The 18,805-nt window shown below is 23.1% G+C and overlaps 1 protein-coding gene across 1 annotated transcript in view; it reads left to right on the top strand.

Moving 5' to 3' along the window:
- The first annotated feature begins 253 nt into the window (after positions 1–253).
- The window catches only part of LOC114128014 (LHFPL tetraspan subfamily member 1 protein-like), a 214,893-nt gene continuing 196,341 nt past the window's right edge, over positions 254–18,805 (top strand). Inside the window, exon 1 of the mRNA XM_050200434.1 lies at positions 254–602. The gene's annotated coding sequence lies outside the window, so the exon portion shown is untranslated. The remainder of the gene's footprint in view (positions 603–18,805) is intronic.

Here is an 18,805-nt window from a genome sequence, read left to right as displayed (position 1 = left end):
GTGAAACGAGAACGAAGTCGTTTATTGCAGCAGGGGTCGTCTCTCGTCAAACTCTCGACGAGACGTTTTATTTTATTTTATTTTTTTTTTTTTTGTAGTGTCAACTTCGCGAAGAGGACGGAAACGAGACGTTAGGCTTGTATGACGATGGTAGACGCTTTGTGCGGCGGCGGCGGCGGCGATGACTACTATATATGAACACCGCTCCGTATCAGTCGCCGGATGGCTGATGGGGGCGGGGGCGGCCGTCGGCATCATCGACAGTAAGCCAAGCAACGCGCCGAGCGACACACGTACTTGGTGTCACGGCTGGAGTCTTTATTATTTTTTCCTCGCACATGATACGAGGTTATTTCGTCTCGATTGATATTCGCGTAGTTCGGGTCGGCAAATTTATCGTTTTCGACGTGCAGGATAGCGCCAGTATTTCAGGACGATCGTGACCAACGGAAAAAAAAATATCACGATCGAGCACGGGTCTGCGCGCGCGTATGTGTGTATGTGTGAGTGTGTGAAGGTGTTCGCGTGTGTGTTCTCTCGAGTATTCAGTTTAAAATCAAATTGAATAAATATCGTAGATTTTCCAGGTGAATTTCGCAAACGTAAGTCGTCCATATTTTGTTTATTTATAATAATTGTTTGTGAGTAACTCAGTTATTGTGCATAACGTATAGGTATATCGTTTTCAAATGTATATTGTATGAAATATCGAATTCCTATTTAATAATTCATCATCTCTGACTTGTGGATCAAATTACTTAAATATTATATTTTACCTAATATTATGAAAACAAATCCGTTTTTATTTTACAATATTATGAAATTAATATATCAAACTTATCGCATCTCATAGAAAGTTGTATTTAAATTATATCAATTTTATTGGGTATGTACCTACATAATATATTAATTGTATATATATAGATACAAACATATTTGAGAAATGCGATATAATTGAAAAGTTTGGTTTTAAATAACTTATAAGAAATTTGATATTTATCAATTTAGGTTTATTTTTAAACTGCAAACGTTTTAATTACAATACAACTTAATTATATTTTAGACATTTTAGTTTTAATAAAATATGTTAAAATCAAAACAAATTTGTTATATTGTAAAATTTAATTTATGATTATTTAACTATCTTTCTGTAATACTATATTATGTTATAGCTAAAACTATGTAAAATGTTTATGTCAATTATCATATATGTATATGATAATACACAAAAATTCTGAGAAAAACCAACTACTGTTCTAAAAACATTAAAAATAATGCGGTTAACTTTCTTTACAATTATAATATGTATGAGAAGCTTTGAAAATATCTTAAGGGAGTTTTTACGTATACCGTTGGGAACAATAAAATTGTTTACGGTAGTATTATTTAAGAACTATTTTTTTCATAAACGTCTATTTAACTAGATTTTCGACCAAGAATGGTATAAACATTTTCAAAATACTCTGATTTTAATTATGTTGAATTGTTTAGATAACTTTATACAATCACGATAAAGGATAAATAAGAATGACAAGTTAACAAGTGTTATTTAAGGTAGTTTCTAGATAAACTATGAGCGATATAATATTGTACAATTTGAAATCATTACTGTTATTTGATAGAAGGTATTCAATTTTCAAGTAAATAATAAGGAGATCGAGTTAATCTAAAACATCCTTCAAGTATCATAAAATAATCTAATCATATTATGTATTTATAAACTGTACTAGGTCAAGTGAAGATCATAAATATGTATAGGTACTATAATATTATGACGTACATAAAAGCTCGAAGTTCATGTATATATAGATATTATTTTTTTTATTCTAATTAGTATATTTTATAAATAATTAAACGATGCATATTATTAAATATTACAATTTTAAAGAAACAAGATCGTAGTATCTGTATAATTTAATATTCTGAAAATAATTTTTATATATTTATTAAAAATTTGAATTTTATGTTTAATTTTTATGAAATATAAATAAATATTATACGGTTCAGTAATTTTTCAATACAAATATATGCGGCTTGTATTGACTATAGTATCGTCTGTAGTGTCGTGTAGTTTTAATGCTCAGGAAATAAGGAAAAACATATTAAAGTAGAACACAGTTTTTGTAATTATCCAACAATTAAAGTAAATCACTTCATTAAATTCAATAAGTAAAAATGTATAATTACGCCATTACAACAATGTAAAGTTAAATAAACCGTTGAAGTAATAATTTTAGAAGATTTAATTCACTTAATCTTTGGAGATTAACTATTGGGATATACATAATATGTATATGGGTGATGTTATGTCCAGTTCACAAAAATGGTCTGATAAAAATGTGTTCAAAATCAACAATAGTGTTGGTAACTATGGAAATGAATGTCGCCACGGTATTTACATCGCAGTAATATATTATATATATATATATAGGTAATATTATAATGTATTCTGAATTTCCGTACCTACGTATAATTTATATTTATATATTATACTTCATAGAAATTCAGAACGCAAATTATATATTTATATGGGCTCTTATTATGAAAACTCGTTGTTTACAACCATACAAAATGTTATTAAATACAAAAAACGATATTTATAATAATAATAACGCACCTAATATATTCTGTGCATTATAATTATATAATTGTAACACTTTCCTTTTATTTACTTTTTTCATATTATAATATTCAAGTATGTATACAATTATTATGTTAAGTAAACAATATTAATACTTTAATATTGTAGTTTTAGATTCTGAGCGGAGTGTTGCATATTTTAATTTTAAAATTATTATGTTATTCTTTTTTGAGTGTATACGTATAATGTGTGTACTTTGAGGACGGTTTTAGATATGAAGTTGGATTTTATTTGTACTTAAATACTTTCCAGCATTTAACAAATGTTTTTACCTATGCTGTACAGATACTATTTTTTTTTGTAAAAAAATTAAATATTGTTTTGGTGAATAATACGACTTTGGTGTTAAAAAAATTAAACATTAAAAAAAAGCAAAAAAAAATACAGGTAAGATAGCTCATGTCCTAACCATGCAGCATCTTATCAACTATTTTCTATTATAGGTTGAGATACTCATGATCTGATTGAGTGGAAGAAGTGGTAGTGAGTGAATAAATATCCGAGAGGGTAGTAAATAAATATTATTATTATCTAAATTCAAAATTTCTGAGTCTTCGTATTTCGTATCTGAAGAAGATTCGGAAATAACAACTCGACGTGAAGGCAAACAGTAATCTTCATTATTACCAGATTCGTCACATGAGGTGTCACTATTATCGTTTAACGGAATTTCTTCGAAAAGTACTTGATAAATAAAATCATATTACTACTCATTTTTAATAAAAAAAAAAATAGTTGTTTAAAAAATATAACTATATTTCTCAAATTTTAATAAAAATTGTTAATTGAAATATAAATGTAAAAAATAATGAAATCCATAATATAAACAAGTAAATTCAAATACCAAAATTTACTCACAAATCATTTCCTGCATGGTGAACTCCAATATCGTATGTAATTCCAAACAAACCACTGTCAATAAAATGGTTTTGTCTGCTATTAATAAAACTATAAAATACTGTTTAATATAATATATAATAATATTTATTGATATTCGTGGATTAATAACGTTTTCAAGAAAATATAATAATAAGTAGCTGATCGTAGAAAAAAATAAAATGCATAGGTAACAGACAAAAATAACTTTTTTTTTGTGAATAACTAGGTATTCAACATTTTCACCAAGTGAGTATATTATCATTTTCTATTTATTTACAATAAAATTAAAAATATTTAGATGGTTGTTGAGATTTTTTCAAGCAAAATTAATTTTTAGTTTCTTTTTAATTTTTTAATTTTTGTATAAATGTTGATAAATAGTGAACTTCTCAATTAAAAAATATTAAAAATGCATAATTTGTATAAAGATTTTAAATTAGTATTTTGACAAACTTAATAAAAATCCCCAAAACTAGTAAATTATTTTGTAGTTAGAAATTAGCAAATATGTTTGCTCTTTTTTTTTAGTTTTTCAACCTATTTACGAAAAAAAGATATTATCAGAATGCCAAAATCATCTTTTATAAATATTTGAAGTTCACATTTTTACTATATTGAATATTCACCAGTAAAATAACTATCTTCAAACAATTTTTGATACTTAATTGTACTTCAAAAAAAAAAAAAAAAAAAAACATAAAATACTTTTGGTTACATTACAATTTTCAAAAAAAAAAGTAAAAAATAAAGTATAATAAAGTATACTTATATAAAAATGCAATTTTTTTGGAAAAATTTTTTATCAAAATAATATATATGACTTCATTATCTATTTGCCAATAAAATATATCTTGAAATATACTTAGCGATAAAAGCAAATCCTCTCAGAATAGTTCAATTAATTAATTGTTTTAATAGCGTTATTATCATTAATTTAAAATTAAGAAACCCATAGTAAGTAGTAACCAATAGTAAGGTATCCACTTGTTTAGCTTTTTTTTAACATTTAATTAATTAAAATTATATTTATAAACAATATACAATACATATATATTTTAAATTCTAAACTGAGCGATGAATGTATTGATTTTTAAATTTGAAATTCATGTATACTTAATTTTTATATTATTATTCAAAATTGTTTTTTTTTTCTAAAACGTTTGGTGAATTCCACATTCAATAAGTACCTACTGAATGTCTGAATATATTATAGTTTATCGGTTACAATTATTATATTGCTGATATTTACGAAAAAAAAGTAAGTAAAGAGAATAAAAATAATTTTCTTTTATACCCTTAATTAATATTATTTAAAGCAAGTAAAATATTATAATTGAAAAATGTTATACATATATATTATATGTATATAAGTTTATATCAGTGTATAAATCAAATATGATGCATTTTTGAGTAATGAATGTGTTTTATAAGTATTTATTAATTTAAACAAAACAAAATAAGACAGATATTTTTGTTTTGGACCCTAATTTTGCTTCACTATCATTTTAAAATATAGAGGTAAATTGTTGTTTCCAATTTTAGAATACGAATACAAATTATGTTAAGTGTTTAATTATTTGAAAAATTAGTTAAGTGGTTTTATACATTTCTTTAATATATTCACGTGCATATGCAATTTAGAATAAATCTATAATAAAGTATCGTGTATTTAAACAGTTCTAAATAAATCAAAGCACCTTTTTCTTTTTACATTTTTGTGTTCTATACATAATAAAATATACCTAAGTATTTTCTTTTTTTTTTTTGACGAATTTATAAGGAATTAAACATAATACAGCACGTCACACGTAGTTTAGTGTTATTTGTAAGAAAGTATTAAAATTTAGTACAACCTACAACATATAACAAAAAATAAAGACCCAGTGACATTTCAATAGTAATGATAATTTCAGTTTTCTTTTTTTTTATTGTACCTACGGCTAAAAGAAATATAAATTTTTATAGTTTCCTCGACGTACTTACCACAGTTAAATCTAAAATTAAAACTGACTGGTTTAAAAATTCTAAAGCCGTAGATATCAGAGTGTTGCAAACGTAGGTATTTAAACTACAGATGTGTAATATCACTAATATACTGTGAACCAATTGATTGTTATTTTTATTCATAACTAATAAAAAAAATACGGCTGTTTATAGATCTTTCATTTCATCAAAAAAATATACACATTTAGTTTGACAATCTCATAACAAGTTTATCAAAACAGCATATTATATGTGTAAAGTCGGATTTTATCTTTACGACAAACTTACATTCACCGTAACCTTATGTCGATGTGTATATTGATAATGTCGTTCGAGAGAAGATAGATGTTATTCCTCTTTTTATCCTCTCCTCTTTACCTTAATACATGTAAGTATGTAGAGCTCCGGTTTTAGGACTCTCGTGTCAATGGTGAATGAATAATGTATAGCGGCTGCTATCCCGGGTATCCAGCGCTAAAATTATGTACGAAGTAAAATAACGTGCTTTAATGTAGGTATCATGAGAGGGTGTGGTGAGATGAGGTGTAGTAGAAACTGACAAAAAAATCGAGAACCGTGTTCCTAAACCGGAAAACTTTATTAGATGGAAAAATATACCCATCAAAAAAGCCGCGTAGTTAGTAAAAATGGTCGATATAACATTTTCGTGGTTATTTATACAATTGATATTGTAGCGTGTATTTAAATTATTGGGTTTCAAATTAATACATTTATAAAATGTTATTATTCAAATTGATGGGCTTATAATATTATTTTTGCATACATAATATATAAACTCATATTAGTGTTTTACTCTAATTCAATAAATTAAGGTAAATAATTCAAAATTGTTTATAATATACCTCGAATTGAATTTCTTAATAGTTGACCGTAATTTTAGAAGCTAAAATGCAAGTTAGCAAATATTTTAATATAAGCATATGTATTAAATTTGGTTCTCTCCTATTATAGTTACTTGTAACAAAATTTAAGTAAAATAAACTAGCATGTAATAAAACAATATTACAATATACATATCGTTCATATTTATATTTTCAAGAGTGGGTGTTCGTGTTAATGATGAAGTGATTCAGTATTTTAATTTTGGTTTCTATTGTAACTAGTATTGTTATTAATTCAAAAAATTATACAATTAAATTTGTTCAAGAAATATCTTTGAGTTGTTAACTACAGTTCAATTACAATATTATGTAGTTGATGATAAAAACCAACATAAAATACGAGTACGATAGCCAATAATATAGTATTTCCTTATAATAACTGATTATGACGAAACCTTAAAATAACTAAAAGTACCAAACAATACAATTTGTATTGAATAACGAGATTTGTAACCTTTGTAATCTATTTAATTATAAAATCATTGTAAACTATTTTCTCTTAAATATTTTATAAAGCAGATTGATTAATATTATCTTCAAGTGCTGTGTCTATTGTTTTTTGAAATTTTTTTTTTTTTTTTTTTTTAATATAATTTTGAAATATAAATATTTACAATGTGTATAATAAATAAATTTTATAAGGGAAAGTATCAGGAAGGGTGAGTGGGGATGAGGCATTGTGGCAGTACTTCAGTGAAAACTATTATATTATATAGAGTTACTCATCATTCATCAGGTATGCACACTATTACGTAAAATTCTTTTAATAATTCATTTATTAAACCGCTGATTATTAAAATTATTAAGTTTACGTAAAAATAATTTTTAGAATAAATAACTATTTCTCTTACAGTTTAAAATTATTGTCATTATGGTATAACAATTATTTAAAAAAAGATACAATTTTCTCTATTCTTGTCAAATAGAAATCATATTTTTTATGTAAATTAATAAACAAATGATTAATATTATATACATAAATATATGACTTGATATGTTAACAAGTAGCATCTATATTACTAAACTTTATTTAATATATATAATAATGTATTTTTTTGTTAAAAATAATTTAATATATAAATAATATTAGTTAGTTTATAATTAGTTTTGTTCTAAAATAGAAAAATAAAACGTATATTGCGATAAGGCAAATAAAATAAGACGAATGTTTCACACCTTTTCAATGTATAGTCATTTTTCTTTTTAAATTTTATTTTGTGATAAAAAGAATTGAAGTAATGCATGTGAAATACTTTACTTTCTATGCATTTTATGTTTTTCAAAAATAAAATAAAATAAACTACTGAACAGTATTGTTAGGGAATGCATAAATTAAATTATTCCTTTGTGGTAGAAATGTAACAGATAAATAATTTAGTAAAATTTGTGGTATAAAACCAATATTCATTTTTATAAGAAAAATAAATTAAAATACCGAGAACTCGCTTTTAAAATAAATATATTTTGTCGTCATTAGTTTTTAATAATTAATTTTGGTACATGTTAAAATAATAAGTGAAAAAAATGGGAGAATAAATTCAGTATCTGTTTTTTCTAATGATAGTTTATACTCTATTAATATATTTTATTATGCTTATTCAATATATATCAGTATATTGTATTCATTTTTTCTAATAATTTCACATATAAACTATAATTTCTAATTTCTAAGTACATTTTTAAACACCTAGTAAAAGTATTATGAACATTGTATTGTGCCTTTAAAATTATATTATGAATAATATTTGGTTAAATTGTACTTATGTTTATACATAAAAAAAAACTTGAATTGTTGTAAGAAAAATCTTTTTTCAGAATCCAGAAGTGTTCATGCTTAACAACAAAATATTTTACTATATTGATATAACTAAGTTTTATTTTCCATAAAATATGATTTTCTTTCGGTCTTTGTCTAAACTTAAAGTCATATTATTTTTGTTTTATTTTAATATATTTATAAAGTCTATATTTATGCATGTATTATTTTTTATTCATCGTATTAAGACTTATGAAACATTATATCAATAACTTTAATAATATTTTTGCTATTTTTTACTATACAATTCCAATAATGTCGGTGATGCATTTTTATGCAAGTAATTTAATATAAATGTTAATTTTCCAACATAGGTAAAAGTAAAGCTAACATGTTGTGATAACTTGTTTTCTAAATTTTTATTTAATATCAAAGATATTAAAAGTAATCGGGACTTGAAAAAAAAATGTTATTTTAAAAAATGTATACAAGTATTGTTTTTTTTACAATTTTTTTTTCTATAACAATAAAAAAAATAATAATAATATATACCTCTGATATTATTGTATAAATATTGATTTTAATGTATTTTAAGTAAATTTTTTATCAGTTTGTTAATCTGTTGTATACTACTAAATGTTTCAATACATTTAACTTAATAACATAATATGTCTGTCATCCTCGATCATATTAATGAGTCTTGAATTATTATAGCAGAACAAATAATAAACGTTCAATTTGATATCACAGGAACCTTCTCACACAAACTTTTGACGATTTATTGATGCTAATTTTTTTTGAAAGTGATTGTCATTTTTTTTCGTCATCTTTATATTATTAATTATAATTTCTCAACAGTAATTTCAATAGGTAATTAATATCGTAAATGCACCAATTATTTATAACTAAACACAAAGAAGTTTAAGACAACCTTGTTTTAAAAACAAATAGATGAATAACAATCTATTAACTAAATATTTTGATTTATTTCCAGCAATTAAATTAATAAATATACAATATTTTTTACAATTTTGTGTTCAATAAGATTTTGAAAGAATTTACTATTTAATGAAAAGATTAATTTATTGCAGTCTATAAATTCATGGATAAACAAATTATAATCACGTTAGGCTTTTAAAAATGCGATTGAAATTATTATAACCAAAAATAGGAGATACATGGAAAAAAAGTGGTTCTAGAATTTATAATCAATTTTATTAATTACATAATAATTCCTATTCGTATTTTAAATCACATTTTAATTAATTGGAACCAATTTTTGCGAAGATAATAAAATATAGATTTAGGATGGACTCGAATGAATATTGATGTAGGATGAATATGTGCAAAATAAAATCAATTTATAGTAATGGTGGTTATGAGTGAATTATAACTGAAAGAAAGTTTAAATGTGAAAATGGTGTTATTACACATCATACACATAAAAAATAATGTTAACAGGAAAAATAGAATTATTTCCTAATTTATCATAACACTAAAAAATGTAAAAGCAAAGTTATGATAATAATCTTGATAGCATTACCACCAAAACTTTAATAACTTTAAGTGTAAAATTATGAAATCGTTTTAAATCTTAAGGAACGTATAATAATATATTATTTTAAAATTATAATTTTTTTTAAAACGTAAAGTCTGTTTTTTTCTTATAGGTACATTTGATTTATTGAAAATTCACTACTTGCCAAATTATTAAAACCATATTGTTCAAAATTTGTATATAACCATAATAAATGATAAAATGTTTTGAGAATATGTTAATTTGTTGTATTACATAGGAGTTTTATTCTATGACTAAATTAAAAACAAACACATATTTGAAATACAAATTGAATACCTAACTAATATTTACTTAATCTGATTTGTAATGCAGTAAGTTTAATAATTATGTTATAATATATATTATATTAAAAATATTGACACAAAAAAATCCTTTGAAATTAAGTTCAGTACATAATAATAATATTACATTTGTTTAAATAGTCATAAATAATTAACTTATTATTAACTTGGTATTTATGCTATAAACTTAGTATAATAAATTATAATAGCCATATAATCCTACTATTTTTTTTGATTATGTTCACAAATTATATTTATTTTATCATTAATATATAATATATTTAATTGAAATAAAATTGATTAATATGAAAACAATTTGTTCTATGAATTTTTGGTTTGATTTTTAATAAATACAATCCAATTGACGCGGGGTACATATTATTTCTTCATCACCTCTATTCACTGACTTATAACTTGTAAAAATATATAATTTCGAATAAGTAAGCTGGGAAAAGATTTTTCGTTTTATCCAATAAACAAAACACTGACTAAAGACTAAAGAGTAATCAATTTTTTATTTTTGTTAAATTAATTGTATTTTTGGTTTTTTTTCCTTTAAATATTTTAGAAAAAATATAGACAGAAATATTTTTCTGTAATACGAGTTAAACTTTGAAATTTATATTAGGTAGTTCAAAATAAACCTAGTTTTTGTTTTTTTTTTTTGTCATTTAATTATATAATGCAATTAATTTTTATTAATTTTTGATGGAACAATTACTGAAGAAATAGTACGGTATTTTCAGAATAATTAGGTTTAGTCCGTTTAAGACAGTGTGTACTGGAATCAGCTGTTTTCAATTTTACATTTGCTTTATAATCAGATGCGTGAGCAGGTTTGTTTATTTAAAAATTGATATCGTCTTTAGTAAGTGGTTTTTATCGAATGATTTTAAAAAATGAATTTGTATTTTCACATTATATATTTAAGTTATACAAAAAAAAAAAAAATAATAATAATAATAAATAAAAATTCCATCCATCGCAGCCTGTTTAATGTCAATGTTCATTGCATATAGTATAATGTAATATTTACTTCTACCTCCTATATGCTATCACCTATTGATACTTTAGTCTACACAATGAAATTTGAGCTTCAGCAACCACAACAATAAACGAGATAAAAGCATATCTAATTTAAACACTATTTGAACACAACATTTTCCAACGAATAACATTTCTAACACTTCACTTCGTACGTACACATGACATTCAATCATATCTTTTACTCTAGATAAATATCATAATAATATTAAAAAAATAAATAAAAATATTTATCATAATTATTAAAGATAGAAAAATTTTATTAGAAGATTCAGAATTTTTATTATTATATTCTAGTTTATTTAAATGAATTGGAATATGTAATATAGCTAATATCATAATACTTTAATTTTTTTTCTTTTAGTATTTTCAGATACTGATAAATATTAATAAATTATTTTTAAGAAACCTTACTGAAATTTACTTTGTAAAAATTACATAGTTCAACTATATATATATAATAATATATTATAACATACATGGTTGGATAGGAAATTAAACAATAATTAAAAATGTGTATAGGTGTACAATATTATCCAAAGAAAACTTTTTTAATAATGTTTTTATTAGATTATAATAATCTCAGAATTTAATAACTGGTAATAAATGCAACTATTTTAAAAATTATTTTTATTTTGTGAATTTAATACGCTTTAATAATTGAACCAAAAAATAATTTTCGGTTGTATAAAATATTGGAATAAATATAAATTTTAAGTTCGTATAATAGTCTAAAATTGTATTGTAAGAATAGGTAATAAGAATGTTTAAATCGTATTATATAGTTATGTAGGTATTTTAGATTCTGAGTGGAATGATGAAAATATATCAATTTTATGATGGTGTGTTTTTTGTGTGATCGTCATTACATTTTGTAGTAATAAAAAAGCTTCGTGTTTTAACATAAAGGAAATTCTATGGTTGTAAATTGGATTTTGTTTTTATTTTTAAGGTGTTTAAAGAAATTTTTTTTTAATAATTAAGAAACCAAAACAAAAAATTAAAGAAAAGCCGGTTATACAAGCGAACAATATTGATTTCATTATTTTGTTATATTTTAAAAACTATCGAGATTAAAATCATAAAATTTTCACCAATTATTTATATTTTAATATCCTATATATAGTGTGATTTAAAAAAATGTTTTGATCTATTTAAACACATTTGAAATTGTATAGTTTAACGATGCAATACAATTTATCCCTCTTAAGTATTTCATACTGAAACTTAAAAAAATTAAAATATATATGATTATTTTCAAGTTCTATAACTTACTTTAGACGAAATTACATATTTAAATAATGCATAAATTATAATATTAATTATTTTGTTGTTATTTTAAAATATTATTTGTTATAGATTGAAACTTTTATGTATCTTATTACCTATATTCTATATGTATACAATGACATTTTAAAAACATTTGGACAAATTTTATGATTTTTAATTTTTAATCGTATAACTTATGCCCGGTATTCTATAGTTAGAATCAATAATATTGAATCAAGAATTAATAACAATATTATATACTATTAAATTAAAAAAAAAAAAAAAAAATTAAATGTTTTTTTGTAAAAATTGTTTTAACCTACCTTATCCATAGTTTTAAAATAAATTACCTAGGTAGAAATATACATATATCATAAATTATACCGAGTTATAAAGGTTGATAAACCATTTCCAATAAAAAATGCTATTTTGTATGCAATGATTGAATTCAAGTTTATCATATACCATATACATTATAGTGAAATACTTGAAACATACTTTATAGAAGATTAGATACTTAATTTCTTCTTCTTTAATATGGTATTTAAGTTGATATCTAACTATGCAAGTTTGTTTTTAATAAATATAAATGTCACCAATCAATTTTTGAATTGCACAATATAATTTTTATAATAATGTTTGTATTAAACTTTATTGATGACGAGATCAAAAATTGTTGATTTAATTATTAAAATTACTTGCCCCTTTTCACTGCATTCTAGCTATTCTCTATCATTTGAGTTGTCTGTATAAAATCCGGATTTTTATTTTTAATGAACTGAATTTTATTTGTAAAGTTTGGCACTTCAAATAGTTTTTTAATACATATAAATTATTTTCAATGAAAATATTGAACTTTTTATCTCTACAAAATGAATTTTTATTTATTTTTTTTCAATAAATAAATAATATTATTATATAAGATAAAATATTGACATTTGAATTTGTATAATCAATATATCATTATTAATGAGTGCACTTTGAAAGTTATTTATTTATTTAAACACTTTTCCAAATTCAAGTATTCTAAATTTATTAATGTATATTATCTAGAAAAATATACCAATATATAATATTATATTTTAAGGTCAGAGTAACTTTTTAATAAAATAGCTTAACTCTTATTTTTTCTACAAAAATAATATTATAAGATACAATACTTACCGTTGCATTTATATCTAAAAAGTAGATATTTATCATTTACCAGCGACATAAATGCTTTATGTTTCTATGTTTAGTAGTATGAAATTATAAATTAATTTTAAAGATTAATGAAAACTATTAATTCACAATACTACATTCAATGAAAAATTAACCAATACATAAAGTAATCTTAGTTTTACAATTATGTTAAAAGAAATTATTAATGTTGGAAGGTATTTTTATGATATAATATACTTATAAATATAATTGTATTATATATATTCTATATTTTTGAGATGTAATCACAAAAATGTACAGTATAGTACAATAATATTTAGTTTAATATTTGATTTATAATTTTAGTAATTTTGATTATAATAAGAGTAATAATTGCAATGCAATAAACTATTATATTGTAATCCATAATACAATTGAAATTCCTTAGAGAATACGACTAAACCTCGTTAGAGGTTACTTGTAAGTTACAATATAATATAATATCATAAAATATATTAATTATTAAAAGTTATGAAATATATGCGATTTACTTGGTTTAATTGTGGTTATTTCTTTTTTTCTTTCTTTAACTTTTTTTTTTTTTTTTTAGGAGTCATAGTTAAAAGTATTTTTACTCTTATTTATCAATATTAAATATTTTAATAATTAATATAATTAAATATTTTGTTTTATATTCTAAGGTCACTGAAAAATATAAATGATATGAATTTAAATTATACATAGACTAGCTATAACGAGTTACAAGGAGAAACATTTTTAGATAGATAAATATTTGTCATGGTAAAATAAAATTTTAAGTTGTATCTCGTGTTGTAAAAAAAGGTATAAGATACTATTAATGGCATTGTTTTCTGCAGTTTATTTATTTTGTTTAAAGGTATTATACCTATAAAAACACTTTTTCATAATATTAAATAAATAATAAATATGTTTAAAATATATAAACGATTGGTGTAAATTAATTATTTTGTTTTTAATTATTATTTGTTAACTGCGTAAAATGAATAAAACAATTTAGTACGTCATCTCTGAATTGAAAATAAATTAGTTAAAATTTCAATCTACTAATCAATATCTATTTTTACATTGCTTGATTCAAGTATATGATTTATATGAATAATTGTGCTATAATCAAAATATGAAACTATCCCATCATTAATATTTAAATATATATTATAACATTTTAAGCTAGGTAGTTTGTATATTATCTATTACATAATAATAAACTATTGTATTTTTCAATAATATATGAAGTGATATTAAGTGCTGGACAATTATTTCCAGTCTTATTTATTTATAATTTAACGGTATTATACCCTTTTAATATTGAAAATAATATACATAATTGAATTTAAGATTTAAAAACTGTATTTACTAAAACAGTTTTAATAATTTAATAAATCTATGCTAAATTATAAAACCATAATTTTTGCACGATTTAGTGGTATATATGGAATATATATTAGTATCGTTTAATTAGTAGTTTATTTGTGTCATATTATTTTATGCTAAATTTTCACACATAATAAACGCCACAAATCTTATATAATCTCATATTTTAATACTCAAACACGTTGGTTAAGTAACCTCAGAGTTTAGACTGGTTGTGAACGCTGTAATTATATGAAACTTGGTAAAATGTATGCACTATGGTAATTATATTCGTTCGAAAAAACTTTGTTTGGTGAAAGTGTTATTGCGCACGAAACGCTCACCAAACACTGGGTTGTATCGAGATCTTCAAAACTTACTCAGGGTTTGGACAGTAGACCAAGACTATACCATAAAATCGTATTAAAATGGTTTATTGACCTTGCACTGTTTGTTCAGTTCACTAAGGACTCAGCTACCATCAAGTCTAATGTACACGTATAGCTGTACACGTTTATTATTATAATAAACGATGCTATATATTCAGATTAAAGCTACCATAAACCACTGAACGTTGTTTTGTGTTTTTTTCAAATAAATTGAAAATTATAAGTAGCAAAATTTACTAATAAACTTGAATAATTATCCTGTTGAAGTATGGCATGGTATCATTATAAATGAATACAAATAAAACAATATTTTTGTAACACGGCGCTTTGTATATGCAATTTTAATACAATAGAATATCTTGTCTTATGAAATTCAAAATGTTTTTCATGACTTCATAAAAAAATTTAAAAAACGATGTGTTATTTTGTTACTGTCAATATGTAGATACTATACCTACTATTTAAATATTTAATACATTTGTTTTAATAGTGGTAAATTATGAGATATTTTTAATAAACATTAATTTTAACGTCATTTTAATAATTGTACACAAAATATAAATATTATTTGTTAATCAATTAATGACAATAATATTTTACCTATTATTTTATTGTTAACATTATAATTATTATTAATTCGTTTTTATAGTATTAACTCAGTTAAGCATACTAAATAATTTCTAAAATTACTTTCGTTTTTATAATACGGTGTTTTTTTTGTTATCAATAATTTTATTGAACTATTATATAAAGTAATTTTAGATATAATTATAGTATTGGTTGAGTGTCCTGATATAATAGAACTCTATGATTAGAATCTTAGATTTTTTTTTCATATATATAATATTCTATCGAATAAAAAAAAAATAGATGTTATACATGTATTATAATTTATAACTGGAACATTAAGATAAATACATACATCGTTATATACAGAATGTTAAGAAATACTAATTTAATATTCTGAGCATTAAGGAATTTGAAATGCACTCTTGTTCAAAACTCATAAATCTCTTTGAAAACCCTGTATATACTAAGCCGTATAGATATTTGTTCAATAGTTGTGAGTTGAGATATGAATTTCATTATTATCTTCAGCTGATGCTTGAGGAAAATTAATTATATGTTGAGAAACTAACATAGAATAGTTTCTTTATTCTACGAAATTTTAAAATTGTAATATAAATTATTATATTTACTAAATTATTTACATAACGAATAATGAATTTTAGGTATTTAAGTTAAAAGATCTATATTTTTTTATTATTTTTAATTAATCTATAAATTTTTTTTAGTATTCCATAAAATTAAATTTGTTTATTAATTAATTAAAGGAGATATACTTTAATTTTTTAATAAATATAGAATAATGCATTATTTAAAAAAAATAAGAATTCATATTTTTTGTTTATAATATTTTCAGTTAAATAACTTAATTTAATAATCTAAATGTTATTGTTTAAATAATAATAATAATTTAATAATAACTAATAAGGTGTAATAAAATATAGTAAAAATTAATTCAACTTAAAATTTATACCTAATATCTCCAAGCACAAGAAAGTTATGCATTTATAATATAATCCCCATTATATACATTCATTCATTTTGTTTTGTTCTGTAAGTCTCTTGTCCCATGTAACTTTTACGACTTAGATCAACCGCTTTTAACAATTTCAATATAAAATTAGAACATATTTCTTTTATTCTGAGAATATTCCAGTAATTCAGCAATATAAATTCATAAGAACCATCTGCTTGCCATGTTGTATTCAAATTGGCCAAAGCAAGAAATAATGATTACTATAATTGAATATATCATTTCACTGTATAGAATCACTAATGGTTTCTTAAAATGAATAGTAAGACAAATACGAAATAAAAACCTACTAAACAATTCCTTTGTAAGCTTCAATTAGATAATTTCTTATACTCCAGTCAATAATTACATAAGAGTGGATATTTTTTTCTTCCTGTAATGGAAAACGACGCATCGGATTATATCTATCAATTATGGTTATGTATTTTTACTTAACATATATATCAGAAATACTCACAGACTACTACTAGAACTATTTAAAAGGTAGAGGGTGCATCCATAATTTAAACAAAAATTAAAATAAATTTTGTAAACAAATATAATACTAGTAATTCAAAATTCAATTAGCTATTTTAATAAATGCTATACTCCCAGATGACCCTTCATTGTGAGTTCACTTCACAAGCTCGTTGTTCATGCATATCATGCTGTATTTATCCCCATGGAGTCAAACGAAATTTTAGTGACTGCTTACATTTTTAGAATATTCCCTTGGATAGTGTTCTGGTTGCACTTAATGTTTCATTCACCTTGATTGGTGTAATGCTGCTTGAATATTATAGAATATTAGTGAAAAAAAATCACGTACATTATGCTTTCTATACTTTATTCAGATTAAGAATATCTATTTGAGCTCGAGGATCGATCGGATTAGTCGTAATTTTGTCAACCACTGCTGTTACTCGTCATAGTCAATAGCCATCGTCGTGTATACAGATAATATTAAAAACATTATAATAAGTCATACGAATGCAATAACATTTTTACATTTATTATGAGCTATTTATAATTTTAATACATATTAACTTTAATATTTAGTGTCGAAGTATTTTGAAAATGATGTGATATTATAGTTCACCGCGTATACAGGATAAGTCATAATCGGCAGCCGTACAACGATAGATATCAGCGATCACCGTGTTAGTGTGCTGAGAGACATGCGCGTACACCACCAATTTTAACTGGTCGAGTGGATATTTTTTAACTTGAATAAAGTATTTACGGTCTGGTAATATTTTTTCTCCAGACGTATACGTCCATTGCTGAGATACATTTAGTCCAACAATGACAATTATAATAACAGTAAGTAACCAGTTCCCTATTAAAAAAATTATAAATTCAAGCTCTTTACTAAACGCTTTTTCCCTAATATTTTGCTTCACCTGTCATTTGTGTCGAGAATGAAGCCATTATTTATTTTGCTCAATTAATTTTGTAGCTCACATGGTGATGCGACTGTAGCTCTCTTTTAATTAAATCTGCGTTTTAGAATGCAATCGTTAGATGCCATCATTATACAATCAGATAGGGATTTTGGTTCATCTTCTACAGCTAGAATATCCTTAATAGGTCTTAGTGGCAAAATAACTCATTGATTTATTTTATCGAATACGGGGCTAATTTGATAGGCAAGTAATTCACAAACATAAATTAACTTATAATGCACTTGCATAGGCTAAGGGACTTACTCTATCACTAGATGCGAGGTCAAGAAGAACAGGTTATGTTTTACTCGGATGGTTATTATTTAAAATGTGGGCTAATGCTCTAAAATCCTGGTTTGCAGACCATCATTCCTAGGAATGAAGTGAAATCAGCGAAGAGTCATTGCTGTTTTCAATCATTATGCTGTTTAAATGGCTATAGTTTGGATTAAAAACATAATATACGATTATTTAATTTTACTTATTTTTTTCATACCTTTTAAAGTAAAAAAAAATTATTTTGAAT

This window comes from Aphis gossypii, chromosome 2, assembly GCF_020184175.1.
Source record: "Aphis gossypii isolate Hap1 chromosome 2, ASM2018417v2, whole genome shotgun sequence".
NCBI lineage: Eukaryota > Metazoa > Arthropoda > Insecta > Hemiptera > Aphididae > Aphis > Aphis gossypii.
The sequence above is the reverse complement of the archived record's forward strand: the minus strand, read 5'-3'. Positions and strand labels throughout refer to the sequence as shown.